This window comes from Phaseolus vulgaris, chromosome 3 (assembly GCF_000499845.2).
Source record: "Phaseolus vulgaris cultivar G19833 chromosome 3, P. vulgaris v2.0, whole genome shotgun sequence".
NCBI classification, from domain to species: Eukaryota; Viridiplantae; Streptophyta; class Magnoliopsida; order Fabales; family Fabaceae; genus Phaseolus; species Phaseolus vulgaris.
This window is the reverse complement of record NC_023757.2, coordinates 39,327,121-39,342,273: the sequence shown is the minus strand read 5'-3', so window position 1 is coordinate 39,342,273 and position 15,153 is coordinate 39,327,121. Positions and strand designations below refer to the sequence as shown.

At 27.5% G+C, this 15,153-nt stretch overlaps 1 long non-coding RNA gene across 1 annotated transcript; it reads left to right on the top strand.

Annotated features, from left to right (window-relative positions):
• Positions 1 to 827: 827 nt before the first annotated feature.
• LOC137805920 (uncharacterized) lies at positions 828 to 1,354 on the top strand. Its single transcript, XR_011080277.1, has 2 exons — positions 828 to 1,046; positions 1,225 to 1,354. It is a non-coding gene; the product is annotated as an uncharacterized lncRNA (long non-coding RNA).
• Positions 1,355 to 15,153: the final 13,799 nt, after the last annotated feature.

The window sequence follows — 15,153 nt, the reverse complement described above, 5'->3', positions numbered from 1 at the left end:
TACTATCTCATATTAATTTGTTGTCCTTGAAAAATAAACAAATAAGGAAAACTAATTAACTTGCATGGGCAATATGTTAACAATTGTTTTTAGCTAGTTTAAATTTTAGTTTTTTAAATTTCTTGATTTCTTTAGATGCATTTAATTTAAAGGATGTTATATGGTAATTGTTCTTCATTTCAAAAATAATTTTTTCTTTAAATCTTAAAAGAATGAATGCAAGACAGAAAAAAGATCAATGAGTTTATTTTGCTATTTTTTTCTTCTCTTGGATTTTTTTTTTCCACTTTTTTGAACAAATGTTATGTTTTACTTCTTCCTTGTAAACTGCATTAGAAAATTATCTCTTTATATATTTTTTTCCTTCTTGAATTTGTGTGTGTTAGTTTGTAATCCTTGATGTATGTAAGAGTACTAACGATTGTTGTTGTCACTTTTTTAAAGCCAATATTATAAAAATAGCTTGATGCATTTTCCAACATGGAGCTATTGTCAAATGAGGTAATATGTTATTCCCATTCCTTTAATTATAAATTAATATTTCGAAAAAACTCCACGAACATACTTCCTTCATTAATTTCTTTTATCTCGTTTTACATAATTGATAATATATATATGTTCTCTAGCACATTTTTAAAATAAACGCATTTTATTATTGATTGGTTCAATTAGTTTAAAAATCACAGGTTTTTTAGGTTTCACGTTTTATTCTATAAGTTGTGTTTATGATTAATATTATTAGAGAATGTGTTTGACGAAATGTGTTAAAAAGTATGTGATTAAAAATCTTATTTGTTCACTGTCTTTTTGTTTTTTTCAAAAGCCTTCACATTCAGATGATCATGGCTTACTCCATTTGCCACCTGCATTGGATATAGCAGATAGATCGGTGAAGCTACTTAATACCCATCCAACAATGACAAATCATCATCATGGTCTTGGTCGTTCAATATTTTTGAAACAAACACGACATTATTATGGGCACCAATATTTTCGACGTAACTCTACCAACAATCATGCGAATGCATCGTCTTCACGTGGCAAGGGTATTTCTTCACATTCTAAACAACATGCAAATGTCTGTTTAATGATTATTTTTAAGATGCACAAAGTTAATAATAACATTCTTAGTATTGTTAAGGTTAGTTAAAAACAGTGTTTTTATGATTCATTCTGTATTTGCACTTTAGAAAATTGATTATTCAAGCTTTTTTTTTTCTTCAGAATATAGAGAGAAAGTGTTTTCAAGGCCAGAGAGAATTCCATCAAGCTCCTTGGGGATGGATGAAACATCATCAAATAAAACAGAGATGGTTTGTGGAATCTGTGAGAAACTTCTAAGTCAAAAAATAAATTTTTTGGGGAATTCAATCTCTTCTAGTGAGCTTTCAGTTGTGGCAGTTTTAGTATGTGGTCATGTTTACCATGCAAACTGTTTGGAGCAAAGAACTAGATTTGAAGATCTACGTGATCCACCATGCCCCCTGTGTGCAGGTTTACTCTTACAAGACCATGACAATAATAGTTCCAACAAGATCATATGATGTTACAACTTTATGTCGATGACACTGTTTATGGAACATATATATAACAAAATGTAAGATGAGTCATTTTGTTGTTAAGTGAATTATGGTGTAGCTTGTAAACTAATTCTTAGAATTTGTCAATTAAGAGTAGTATGTGTGATTTCTTTTAAAATTCTTTTGTTTCAAAAAGAATACACAGTATATATACAAGAACTTAATACTTTTACGATTTGAGTCACGATGTAGAAATTGTAAATATTCTAGAAATTTGAACATATAATGGATGAAACACTTCTTTGATTTCCCTTATTCACGCCACCTGGTAAAGTTTTTTTAAAGTGTATTTTGAAAAACTGTCTAAAAGGAAAAAGATATCCTTAAATTAAAATTAACTTATGGATATTAAAAAATAAAAATAAAGAGTTTCTACAAAATAACATACACATAAATTAATTTTAATTAACTTATAGAAATAATTCTTTAATTTTTTTATGAAAAATTATATGAAAAAATTTATGATGTATTTTCAATGAATAAGTGTTCTGACCAAATTGTGATTTACTCAACCTCGCCCAACACTCAATTCTTTTCTCTAAACTCTTTCCTGTTTACACTCTGCCTTCTCCAAAGTGTCGTCCCATTCTCCTCTGTTTTCATTCCCTTTTATCCTCTCCTCTGGCGTCCCTTGGATCCTACATGTTCTCGTCGAGGACTTCACGTTCTCTTCCACATTTCTCACTTCCTCTCTTGAAGTATCTTTATGCTATCCTGATACAGTTCATGATCTAACTTTGACTGGTCAGCCCGACGTAGCCTGTCAAGTCAGCAATCGAACCCTAATCCTTTAGTTGACCCTTAAGGTCGGTAATTAATCCAACTTGACCGAAGGAAGTTTTAAAATATCTTTAAAAAAATATATAATAAAGAAATTTGTAGAAATTTAAAAGATTTTATAATATGCTCTAGGTAATTTAAAGCAAGTAATAATACTTAAAAAAGACAAATAATCCCTTAATGAATTGATATCTCAATGTTTGGAAGAGGAAAAAATGTTTGAAGGAACCAGAGTGAAAATGGTTACATTATTTTACTTTAAGGTTGAGTAAAAAATTTCAAATAGTGAAACTTCATGATTATTCAAATTCATATTATTATATGTTTATTTAAATGAATTTATTTTAAATTCAAATTTATACTTTTTAGATTTTAAATTGTATTCATTTAATCAGATTTGGATTCAACATAAATTGAATAGTTTTTTGAATTTTGAAAATCTAACTTTTAAGTTATTTTAAGTTATAAAATGTTAGGTTGGGTTAGACCTAAGTAAAATAGTTTAAGTCAAGTTGATCAAGTCTTTAAGTTATGTCGGATCAAATCCAGATATAACTAAATCGGTCTAAACTTAGATCGAGTCAAGTTGAGCTGATCCACTTCGAGTCGAGATTTAGATTAAGTCAAGTCAATTCGGATCCAAATGAAGACAAATCAAGTTAAGTGTGGTCAAGTCAAATTGGACCCATGTTGGATCAAAATATTGAGCCTACATTGAGTTAGAGTCATTTCAAATTGAATTAGTTTGATGCTCCATTAAGTGATTAACTCGATCTGATATCACATTTAATCTAGTTAACAAAATAAATTTAATTTAAATTTAATTCATTTAGATTAATCCCACCTCGAATTTAATCTAATTGGCAAAATATATTTCATTTACATTTAATGTAGTTTAAATGGAATAGAAAAAAAGTTCAAATCAATTTGATTTAATTAAAATAAATCTAAATTTTAGATCCAATCAGAATTTTGAAAAATCTAATCACCCATACTTTTCTTGAAGCATGAAAACAATAAAGTACTTATTATTTTATTACATCACAGAGATTACATTCTTATCTCATCTTTTTGTATCAATCAATCTTTCTAAAATGAGAAAACAAAATATGTTAGTATCATATCCTACATTCATTCAATATTTCAACACAATATCTACATTCATTCCAGACAGTAACAACTAATGAAAACTCACGAAGAAGAAAGGATAAGAGAAAAAAAAATCATAAAGAAGGAAAAATAAGCTAAAATCTTCACATCTTCTCATAATTTATTTTTGTCAAATTGACCGATGAATCTACATTGTTATTTTAACTATTAGTGATTAATAAAAGATTTCGAGTGTATTTTGTATGCTTGTACATTTTTTTCCCCATACCCTGTAAATCCATGTATCATTCTCTCAATAATTTGACATAATACATTTTAGTGTTTATTTAATATTTTATATAAATTAAATTAAAATATATCCAGTAATATTTGTAGATTAATTTCTAACAGTTCCACTCGTGCAACTTGATATATAACTAGCAATTATCAAACCCAATACAATAATAATGGTCACCTTTAAATGCTGCTTTTGCTAATTTTTATGTATCAATTTAAATTATCTAAACCTAATCAATTATTATTAATTTTCTCTTCCTTTTTTCATTTCAAACAACCTTAAAATAAGGACGAAGGTTTTCATTAAGGTGAAAAGGAAGGTAATAGCAAAATATTCAATCTAAATCTAAATAAATGAATTGAATTTAAAATTCATATCCATTTTAATTACATATATAATTTTTTTAAATTTATTTAAAGTAAATTAAATTTATATTAAATTCATTTTATTAATTAGATTAAATTTATTTTATTAATTATATTAAATCTATTTTGATATAAATACAAACTAATTTAATTTAAACTGAACCTAAATCAATTTAACATGAACGCGAACCAACTCCGTTCAAGATCCAGTTCAGCTCGACGGGTCCGGAGCGAAGAGGTATTAAATAGTACAGCGATTGATTGGTCATGGGAATTGCTTCCAAACATGAATGAGTGTATCACGTCGACTTTTTTGCTTTCATAAAGCAATCACAGGCTGGAAGCCAACGCGGCGTTTGCGAGCAAAAAATCATTATACATTATAATAATTTAATTGTTCTTTTTTAATTTAATATGTATTATTGTTGATTACATTAATCAGTTGAAAAAAATACATGTTTATAATATAATTATAGTAATTAACTAAACATTTTTATCCTCTTTATGTGATGACAATTAATGCTTAATACTGTGTATTTGTTTTTAGTAGTTGAAGTGCACTCATGGTCAAATCACTCCACTAAAGAGTTAGGGGAACCAATTCTGTCAAACCTAAAATAGATTCTCCACTACTATCAGTGTTTTTTTGGGAATTTATAAATTATAATAACATTTGCACTACAATTTTAGCAGAATCCATGGCATATTCCCTGCAACTTTAAATTTCAAAAGTTTAAGGATTTTTTCTTTTACTTATATTGTTAGTTAAATTTGATTGTAATTCTTGTAATTTTAAATTAAGGAATTAATGATCAAATTTAAAGAAATGCGTAAATTTAATATTTCTCTCAGATTTACGAATAGAACAAATTGTACTACATATTAATTTTATGACATTCTCATTAATTTTATCTAAATAATATATATTTATCTTATCTAAATAATATATTTAGATAATATATCATGTAGTTAATGTATATATAATAAATAAGATAAGAAGATTTTCCAAATTTCTGTATTAATTTCTTAGTTTTTTTTCTCTAGAGATTTATCATTTGTAGTTTCTTCTTTTGTGTAACACACATTATTATCACATATTATAAAAATAATCACAAACAAAAAAAAAAATAAAAAAATAAGGATAAACTAATACCTTTAAAACATTCAATATAATTATATAGATGGTAAACATTCAACAATCATCTCATGTCTCATAATTTACACTAGAACATATTAATCAACGATCAAATGTCTATTACAAATTCCCACATTCATGTCAGAAATTCATTAACATACAACAATAGACACTTGAAACTCTTGAAAAACTCTTGTGTTGAAATTAGACTTAGAGATCTATGTCTCTCATACCACTAAATTATCCCCACAACAAAGTCTCAACATAAGGAAATACATCCTCATATGACATGGTAAATTCCTTATGACCTACTTGATGCAATTCTTGACACCTGAACATCTTTATCTATGTAATTTTAGTGTGTTAGGAGAGTTAGGATCATCTCTTAGTCCCAAAACCAATACACCCTCATAACATCTCAACATAAAACTTCCTCTCTAGGAATAATCATGTCTACATCATTACACAAGCTATATCACCACCAACCCATCAATGATTTTTATTCATACACATATATCCAACTCAAATTAAATACTAATAAATTGAAATTTATCAATCATAACATCATACAAATGTTCAAACACAATATATTAGTCAAAGATAACAATAAAGTGAAAAATAAACTCATTTTAGCATTTAAAGATGTTTAAAAACATGTTTGATCAAAGTTCATAAAACACCTTTTGTCCAACAAGCAATTGGATCGTCCAATGAATTGATTACACACTGCAATTTGCTCAACTGTCATTCTGCTTGCTCAGCCAAAGACATCATCACAACCAATTATTTTTGGTCGTCCAACGAACAAAATGTTTGCCCTACGACTACTCCACTCCACTGTAAGTTTTTCATAAAAACACTACGGCTATTGTGAATTAGCTAACTCAACAGCCAAAGCAATCAAAGTTTTCTTTTAAAAGGCTCATCCTACAACTAAAGCTCTTGAGTTTTAATTTAAAATAATTTTGCCCAATGACCAAACCCTTGGGATCAAATTTGCGCAATGAGAATGACTCGTTGATAAATGTTATAATTTAGTAATATTTCATATAAAAAGATAGAAATTTATCAATATTAATTGATAAAATAGTTATATTTCAACCTCTAATTTAGGAATTTGAACCTTTTTACATATTTTTGGATTATGAGATGAATAAGAACACTTTATTCCCAATTTTGTGATATTTTTAGAAATTTAATAAGAGGTGAAGTGAACAAATATATTATGAATAAATATGTCACTTAGCCCAAGTCTAATTAGGTTAAATAAAAGGCGTGAGACATAACCCAATACATCATTGAGATCATTGGGAGGAACCAAAGGAAGAAAACCCTAAAGAAGGCAGTCGTCAAGGAGAAACACTCTGGATCTTCTTTTCTTGTTGTCCATGTTTGTAATGGCCACCATGAGTGACTAATTCTTTTATTTGGGATTAAGAGTAATTTGTTCAAACTCTTATGTATTAAGGTGATATTTGTCTATAATATTTGTTCTTGATTGATGATTGGTATTATCATTTATTCTCAAAGATCGAATTATTCATGATTTTGATTCTTAAATTTGATTGAAAAGTACTTATTAGAATATGACCATAAATGATAAAGCTTAACATATTTGAATGCTAGGAATAGATTTGAAATGTTAAATTTTTTATAACATCTGATCTGTTCGTCGTAATGATAAGAAGTTTTTATAAATATGTGAGGAATCGAAATTTAGGAGACTCTCTTAATAGAATCTTTAGGAATGATTTTTATATATGCATCAATATCAATCAAGATTGAATATTATAATGTTTTAAAAAATATAGAAGAGTGAGATGGATGAACGTCAATCCCAATTTTCCCAATTGACTCATACAAATCTTTTACTTGGCTTTATTTAATTTAACAAACTTTTACATATTCTTTTATATGTAGTGAATATTATACTTGAGAGAATTTAAATGTTCTTTATGAGTTCGATATTTATCTTTAGAAACAAATTATTACTTCCGACTCAGTATACATGCCGTGAAAAAGAGTCATCAAGTTTTTGGTTCCGTGACCAGAATAATTTTGTTTAAAATTTGAAAGTATAATTTGCTATAAATATTGTGAATATTTTTAATGTTTTTGTATTTTTAAGATGTCAATATTTTTTAAAGTTTTTTTTATGTGAATATTTTAAAAAAAATTATTTTTTTAATTTTTAATTTTGGTTAGTGTATATATTTTATTTAGTTTTTTATTTTTATTTTTATTTTTACTGTATTTATTATTTTATTTTATTTAGGTTTTGTTTAGTGTATGTATTTATTTAGTTTTTGTTTTTATTTTATTTAATTTTAATGTATTTATTATTTTATTTTATTTAGTTTTTGTTTAGTGTATTTATTTTATTTATTTTTTTAGTGTATTTATTATTTTATTTTATTTATTTATTGTTTAGTGTGTTTATTTATTTATTTATTTATTGTTTAGTTTTGAATATTTTTCTTATTTTGTTGTTATATGTTTTAGTTTATTATTTTCTTTTACTTTATTTTTTAGTTTTTATTTTAAGTAAGATTTTGTTTTTTCATATATTTCTTATACGTTTATTGTTTTGTTTTTATTTATTTTAAATAGTTTGTTTATCTTTTATTTTTAAAACTTAGATATTTTTTCTTTATATTAAGTTTTTTTTCCTTTATTTATTTATTTTTAAAAAAATATAGTTAATTTTTTTTCTTTATTTTATTTTTTTTGTTTTCTTTTTTTAAAAAAATAAAATTAATTTTATTATTATTTGCTTTTTCTGTTAGTCCTAACATTGATTGTTCTATGATTTCTGATATTAAGAGGACATGTTCCTAGAGAAAACAACTCGGAAGATTAGAAATTAGAAAAGAAAATAAGTAAAGAAAAGTTAGAAAAGAATCTTCAACCACGTCTACTACTCATATTGAGATAATTCAAGAAGAAAGTAACATGATTGAGGAATGACAACCACCACCTAGGAGAACACCTGTTAAATCCTATGGAGTAGGGGAGTTGGAGGATCTAATGTCACACAAAAGCTGGGTAGTCAATGGTCAAAGGTTGAAGCCTTATTTGGTGGTGAAATTGGAAGGATCATAACAATGGTTTGTTGAAGGAGCTATAAAGAAACCGACGTCAAGCTATATGATGTTAAACAAACACTTGTTGGGAGACAACCCAATATTTTAATTATTATGTTTAGTTTTTTTGTTTAAGTTGTGTGTTGTGTGGTGAAACCATGTTTGATGATTCCATAATAATTTGGATAGTATGTTGCATGACCTACAACGGTAGATGAGGATTTTAATTGTGGGGCAATTATTAATTAGACTTTGTGTTTAAAGATTAGAACATGAACTGATATAGACAGTGGTTGAAAAAAAATGTGATGAATCCATATTCAAATTTAGTTGAGTCTGTGGTACATAAAAATTACACAAATTAAACTAATTAAGTCAAGTGAGTGCGTGTGAATCTTAAAATTTTTGAGAGTTTCAGTGATGAATATTGACCGTTATGGTTGCTTATTTTATTTTATTTTATGTTACATCATAAAAGAACATGAAAATGATTAAGGCATTTGTACTAATTTGAAATCCAGGACCAAATAATCAACCTTTATTTAAATTGATTATATATTTATGATAACCCTTTTTGAGCTAAGAATGTTTTTATTATTATTATTGCACCCTGAATCTTAACTGATATATTTTCATACCTACTGACATGTTTAAGGAAGGAGAACATAGATGAAATTTGATATATAGAAAAGGGATAGTTGGTTTTAATTGTTTTAAAGTTTAAATATTTTATTTGGTTGGAAATAGAAATAATATATTTCTATTATCATTGATTGAAAAAAGAAGAAAGAAAAAAAAAAGAAAAAAAAGGAAAAAAAAGTTATGTTCAAATCAGGAATAAGTAAAAAAAAAATGGGAAAAAGTATTAAAGTCAAAGAAATTGATAATTAGATAGCAATATGTATTGTATTTGAATTGTATGTATGTTCTTCTTATTTTAAATGTGCATTTTGTTATTTGGAATTCAAAACCCAATTTTGGATATGCACATCCGGAATACAAAACCCAATTCCAGATATGTACATCCAGAATATAAAACCCAATTTCGGATAACGATATCCGTAACACATTTCTCTACTACGGACATAGGCGTCCGGGAGTTTCAACTGCAAATGTTAATTACTTACAGATTGTTTATATCCGGAGTGTTTAACAATGACTTCTAGACGCTTGCATCCGTAAGGTTAAAATTAGGCTTCCGGAGATCGGTATCCGTGACCACCTCAGCTTGAATAAAATGTGAAAAACCATCTTAAATGTCTTCTTACCTCACAATAATGTCAAATGACGGACCTTACACTGCAAACGGCCTGTCCACCACCACCTCTGCAGCTCAAACCACCACCAAAGAGGAAAAGCAAGTTTCTCTACACCATACACTGTTTTTCAAAATAAAGAAGAAAACGACATAATTGGGTTTTAAAAAGTTTGTCGGGTGCAAGAAGCAATTGATTGGGTGCAGGGAGTAATTGCCCAATTTTCAACTTATATGATTTCACATTTCTTGAGGCCCAACACTCTCCCAGAAGCCCAACACTTTCTCATAAATCCTAAACCCTAAAGCCCAACACTTTTTCCTTCACCACAATCCTAACTATTTAAGAAGTTATTATTATTATAATTCTTATAATCAAAACTTTTTTTCGATCTAACATCTTCTCACGTTTCTCCCAACCATCTCTCCTTTGCCACAACCCTAACCCTCTCCCTCTCACACCTCCCCAAACCACCGTCCTTCACCGTCTCCGTGCCGAACCAGAAACCACCGCTCGCGTCGTTCCTACATCAACTATCGCGACACTAAGGTCTCACCCTTGCTTTCTTTCGTTTATTTGTTTCTTTTCGTTTATCTGTTTTGTTTCGTTTATCTATTTCTTTTCGTTTATATGTTTCTTTTTATTTTTCTGTTTCTTTTCGATTATCTGTTTTTTTTATTATCTGTTTCTTTTCGATTATCGGTTTCTTTTTGATTATCTGTTTTAGATGTTTACTGTTTAATATTTGAGTGTTCGTTTATACTGTATTATTCCAAAATACAGATTATTGAAATAGACTTAAATTCAATCCCAAGTATCATTTTCTATATTTGATAAGTTAGTTTTGGTTTTGGTTGAATCAAACCTAAATCTCTGAGTTTCTTGTGAAATATTTAATTTAGTTATGAACAAATTCTCAACATTATTTTCTATACTTAATGAGTTTTATAACAAATTATCTTAATTAGAATTGTTATTTGTGAGTTCGACATTCGTACTCTACAGTTGATTCGGTATAGTTGCCGAGAGAAATCAACAATTATATGTTATATGTTATGTTTTTATAAGCTATGTTATGTTTTATGTTATGTTATATATGTTATGTATATAATTATATATAATAATATAAGAAAATCATAACTATTAATGAATAAATTTATAACACAATAAAAGTATTAGACTTTTAAATATTTTATATAAAAACATATAAGTTATATTCAGATTTATTTTACGTAATTATTGTTATTGTACTATATTATAAGTAATTATATGCAATTAATTTAATAATGATAGAATCTCATGACATGATTAGTGGATCTAGATAATTTGTTTATAATTTGGAGAGAGAAAGTCATCCTACACTTGTACATGGAGTTTACATAGAAGAATAAAGATATTAGATATTTTCATTTACTTTGCTTGAGGACAAAGATTCTAGGCGTGAGAGAGTGGATAAATATTTATGGACTTTAATTGATAAAATAATTATAATTCAACCTTTAATTTAGGAATTTGAACATTTTTACACATTGTTGTCTTTTTACATATCGTTGGATTATGAGATGAACCAGAACAATTTATTCACAATTTTTGTGTTATTTTCAATAGCTTAAGGAGTGATGAAGCAAAATGAATAAATATGTCATGTACCCAAGCCCAATTACCTTAAATAGAAGGTGTGAACGCTATATCATTAGGAGGAAGGAAACCCTAAAGGAGACAGTAGTCAAAGAGAAACACTCTGAATCTTCTTTTCTTGTTGTCCATGCTTGTAATAACACCATGAGTGACCAATTCTTTTATTTGGGATTAGGATTAATTTGTTCAAAATCTTATGTATTGCGGTGATATTATCTATAATATTTCAGTTCCAGATTGATGATTCTCAGGTTTTTAATTCTCAAAAATTCATCGAGCAAGTCTGCATAATTTCCATAATTCTTAATTTGTCAAAGTGACTCAAATTGCTTTTTTAGAACATTTTTTACTTGTTTTTTAAAACTTACTACTCTAGTTTGAATCACTTACTCCAAATTCAAAATTTTACTATCTTACACAGAAAAATATACATCAATGGTCAAACAACCATCATTTTCTTAAATTAGTGTTAAATCAACTTATGCATATACACTTCAGGAACAATGACCATTTCATCAATCACTCAAATTATACTTTAGCATTCGCAACCAACCATCAAAACATGCTCACTCAATTTTAAACACAAAATAATTTTCTAGTATCTACTCATTTAAGTAACAATTTATTTCACACAACAAAACAACCTTGCAAGAGGAAATGGAGCATGTGACCATGTCTCCTTCACACCCATATAATCTAACCTAAGGTGCTTTTGAATGGTAAAACTAACTTCCATTACTTAATTAGATGATTAGGTACCCAAAACAAGCTTCAACTTCAAAAGACACATAAATGACCTAACATGCAACACAAAATCCTAATCAACAATCAAACCACATCACTATAACCTTGAACTAATATTGACTAATCCTAAAGTCAATCACATCACATGCAATATACATGTATATAGGTACAGGGAAAGACGCGCAACTGATTCAAAGGAAAAAATGAGTAAAAAGAAACTTACTCTAAATAAAATTTTGATAAAATAGTTTTAGTTCAATCACTCTCTGAAGTCCAAAATTGAAGTATGATTGTCAATCTGATAAATAATGCAATCATAAATCTAAAGAGAAGAAAATAAAACACTTTTCTAGAAAAATAGTAGTTATATTAAAAAAATTAATAACTTTTTTTTTCTATTTATAATAATTTTTTATTTTAATAATAAAATATTGATGTGTAAGTTTAATTATATCATTTATACTCTAAAGCTGTTTTTTAGGTTTAACAAAAATTTAAAAAAATATTTACATATTTTCAAAAAGTTGGAAATTAAATCATTAATATGAAAACTTAAAAAAAAAAAGTTAAAAAATATACCAAAAATACATTTTCCCCGTTTTTATACCAAATTAATTAATTATTTCTCAATATATCTTTTTTTTATATAAAGTTTTCGTGTTAGGCATCACTATGCAACTTGACATCTTAGCTAAGCTGACACATCAAGTAACAACAATCATCTGTCATCACATGAAAAAAAAATATTATTAAAAAAAAGAAAAAAGAAAGAAAATACAAAAATATGGGAGGACTAGACCAAAACCCATATGTTAACAAAAACGATACATAGGTAGATTATACCTATTCATAAAGAATTCTAAGAACATATTAGCTGGGAGTCTATTATACCAATGAAATGATTATCTATGAATAAATCCTAAATTAGCCAACTTATCAGCACACGCATTCCCTTCACGAAAAATATGGGTTACCCTAAACCTGATTGTCCCACAAAAATTAAGACAAGTATTCCATCGATTCTGAAGCATCCACGGAACATTAGTCCTAGCAGTAAACGCAGCACAAACCAAGGCAGAATCACATTCAAGCCAGACATTAGTAAGTCCCATTTTTTGAGCTTCATCCATAGCATGTATAACTCCATAAAACTCAGTAACCAAAGCAGTTTGAACTTCAAGAAACGCTGAAAAAGCACCAATAAATTCTCCCATACTCCCACGAAAAATACCTCCACAAGTAGCAAGACCAGGATACCCCCTAGCAGCCCCATGAGTATTAATTTTGACCCAGCCTGGTGAAGGAAATTCCCATCTAATAGGAAGAGGAAGAAGAACTTTACCACTACGAGTCTTAATACCGAAAAACTTAATCACGTTGAAGTCCAACATATCATTCTTCATTGAAACTTTAGACGAATTTCCCACTAGACAAGTTAAATCTTTAATTATCGAAATAGCCTTAGAAACCTCAATCTTATCCTGAAATCTAGCATAATTCTTCATACGCCATATCATCCATATAGAAAAGGTTATCACCGCAAGCTTAATCAATTTAACCAAAGGACTACCATCACTCTTAATAAAAGAAAGTAGATCATCCTTATTAGAGAAATGAGAAGTAAGAAAAATTTGTCGAACCCAACTCCAAATATGCAATGCGTTAGAACATTCAAAAAATAGATGTTGAATAGATTCCTCTTGTTTTTCACAAAGCGAACACATAGAACATATATGCAAACCCTTATTCTGAATATGTTGATCTGTAGGAAGTCGCCCATGAAAATTTTTCCAGAGTACTAGAGTTTTGAAAGGCGGAATAGATGAAGACCAAATGAATTTATCCCAACCATATGGAACTCCTGGTTCCAAGAAAAAATCCTAGCCGATTTAAGATTCTCAATATATCTTTTACATCAAGAATGCACGTACTATCATAAATTCATATGTGCGGATTAAGAATATTTTTTATAAAACATGTTTAAAAAATGGTTAAGTATATTTTTAATTCTCCTACATGAGAGTTAAGCTTGTTTTTTATGATTTAAATTTAAAATATATATTTTTAATCACTGTAATTTAGAAAACTGAAGTAAACCGTTCTTTATGAGCTGTCGTTGTTAGTTACCAAATTTTCAATGGTATTTATGATGGAGGAAATAACAAAGATATTTTTCAAATTTTAATTTTGGAAGACCTAACACAAACTTAAGTAACATTTGAGAGAGTAGAATTACATTTGTTTTTCAAAAAACTTATTCTTAATCACATATATATTCAATTTTGAACATAAAAAATATTTAAAAAATAATAATATTAAATGCAATTTAGATTTATTCATGAGACATATTTTTTTATATTTAAGACTAAATAAAGTATAGTAGATTTTTTTTATCTCCAGAGTTCTTTTAGGTCATTTTATCCTATAACCCTCAAAATTATCTATATTATAAATTCTTTCATTTCTAATAATGAACTTCATTTTCCAATAAAATAACGCAAATTATAGTTATTATTAAAATAAAGATGGCAGCACAACATATTTTTCTTCCTATTGTACCAAATCACAAATAATCTCAAATTCAAAAGTGAATAAACCCTATTCAAATTTTCAAAATCACCTATATTTCAATTTCATCATCACAAAAATTCTCAACCAATAATATTTTTCATAATCAAAATGATCCCAACATGACACAAACCCATAGATTTCAATATCAATAGCATTCATATAACTAGAATCAAATAAACAGTTTCATATTTACTCAAAAGTTACTTTTGTTCTAAGTAACACACCAAAATTTATAACAACTTTGTAAAAATTGCAAAACAACCAAAATACAAAGCAAAGGTTAAATTGACTAAGAAAATATTAATTTTCAACTGACACTATCAGACCAATAATACTAATTAATTAAAAAAATATAGAATAAATTGAACTCAATCTATATTAGAATCCTAATGGGATAAAATTGTTTTATACTGTGCTTCTTCTATAAAATAGGAATTTAAGAATTTAGAGTAAGAAACATGTACAAGAAAAGAAAAATAAAGAGGGAGAAAAAGAAAAAGAAAAAGAAAAAAAATGTACCGTTCGTCCTTCCATTACCAATTGATAGTTTACATTATACGTCCTTTCTTGCTTATAAGGCATGGCTAAGATATGGAGGGCAAAACAGTCCAACC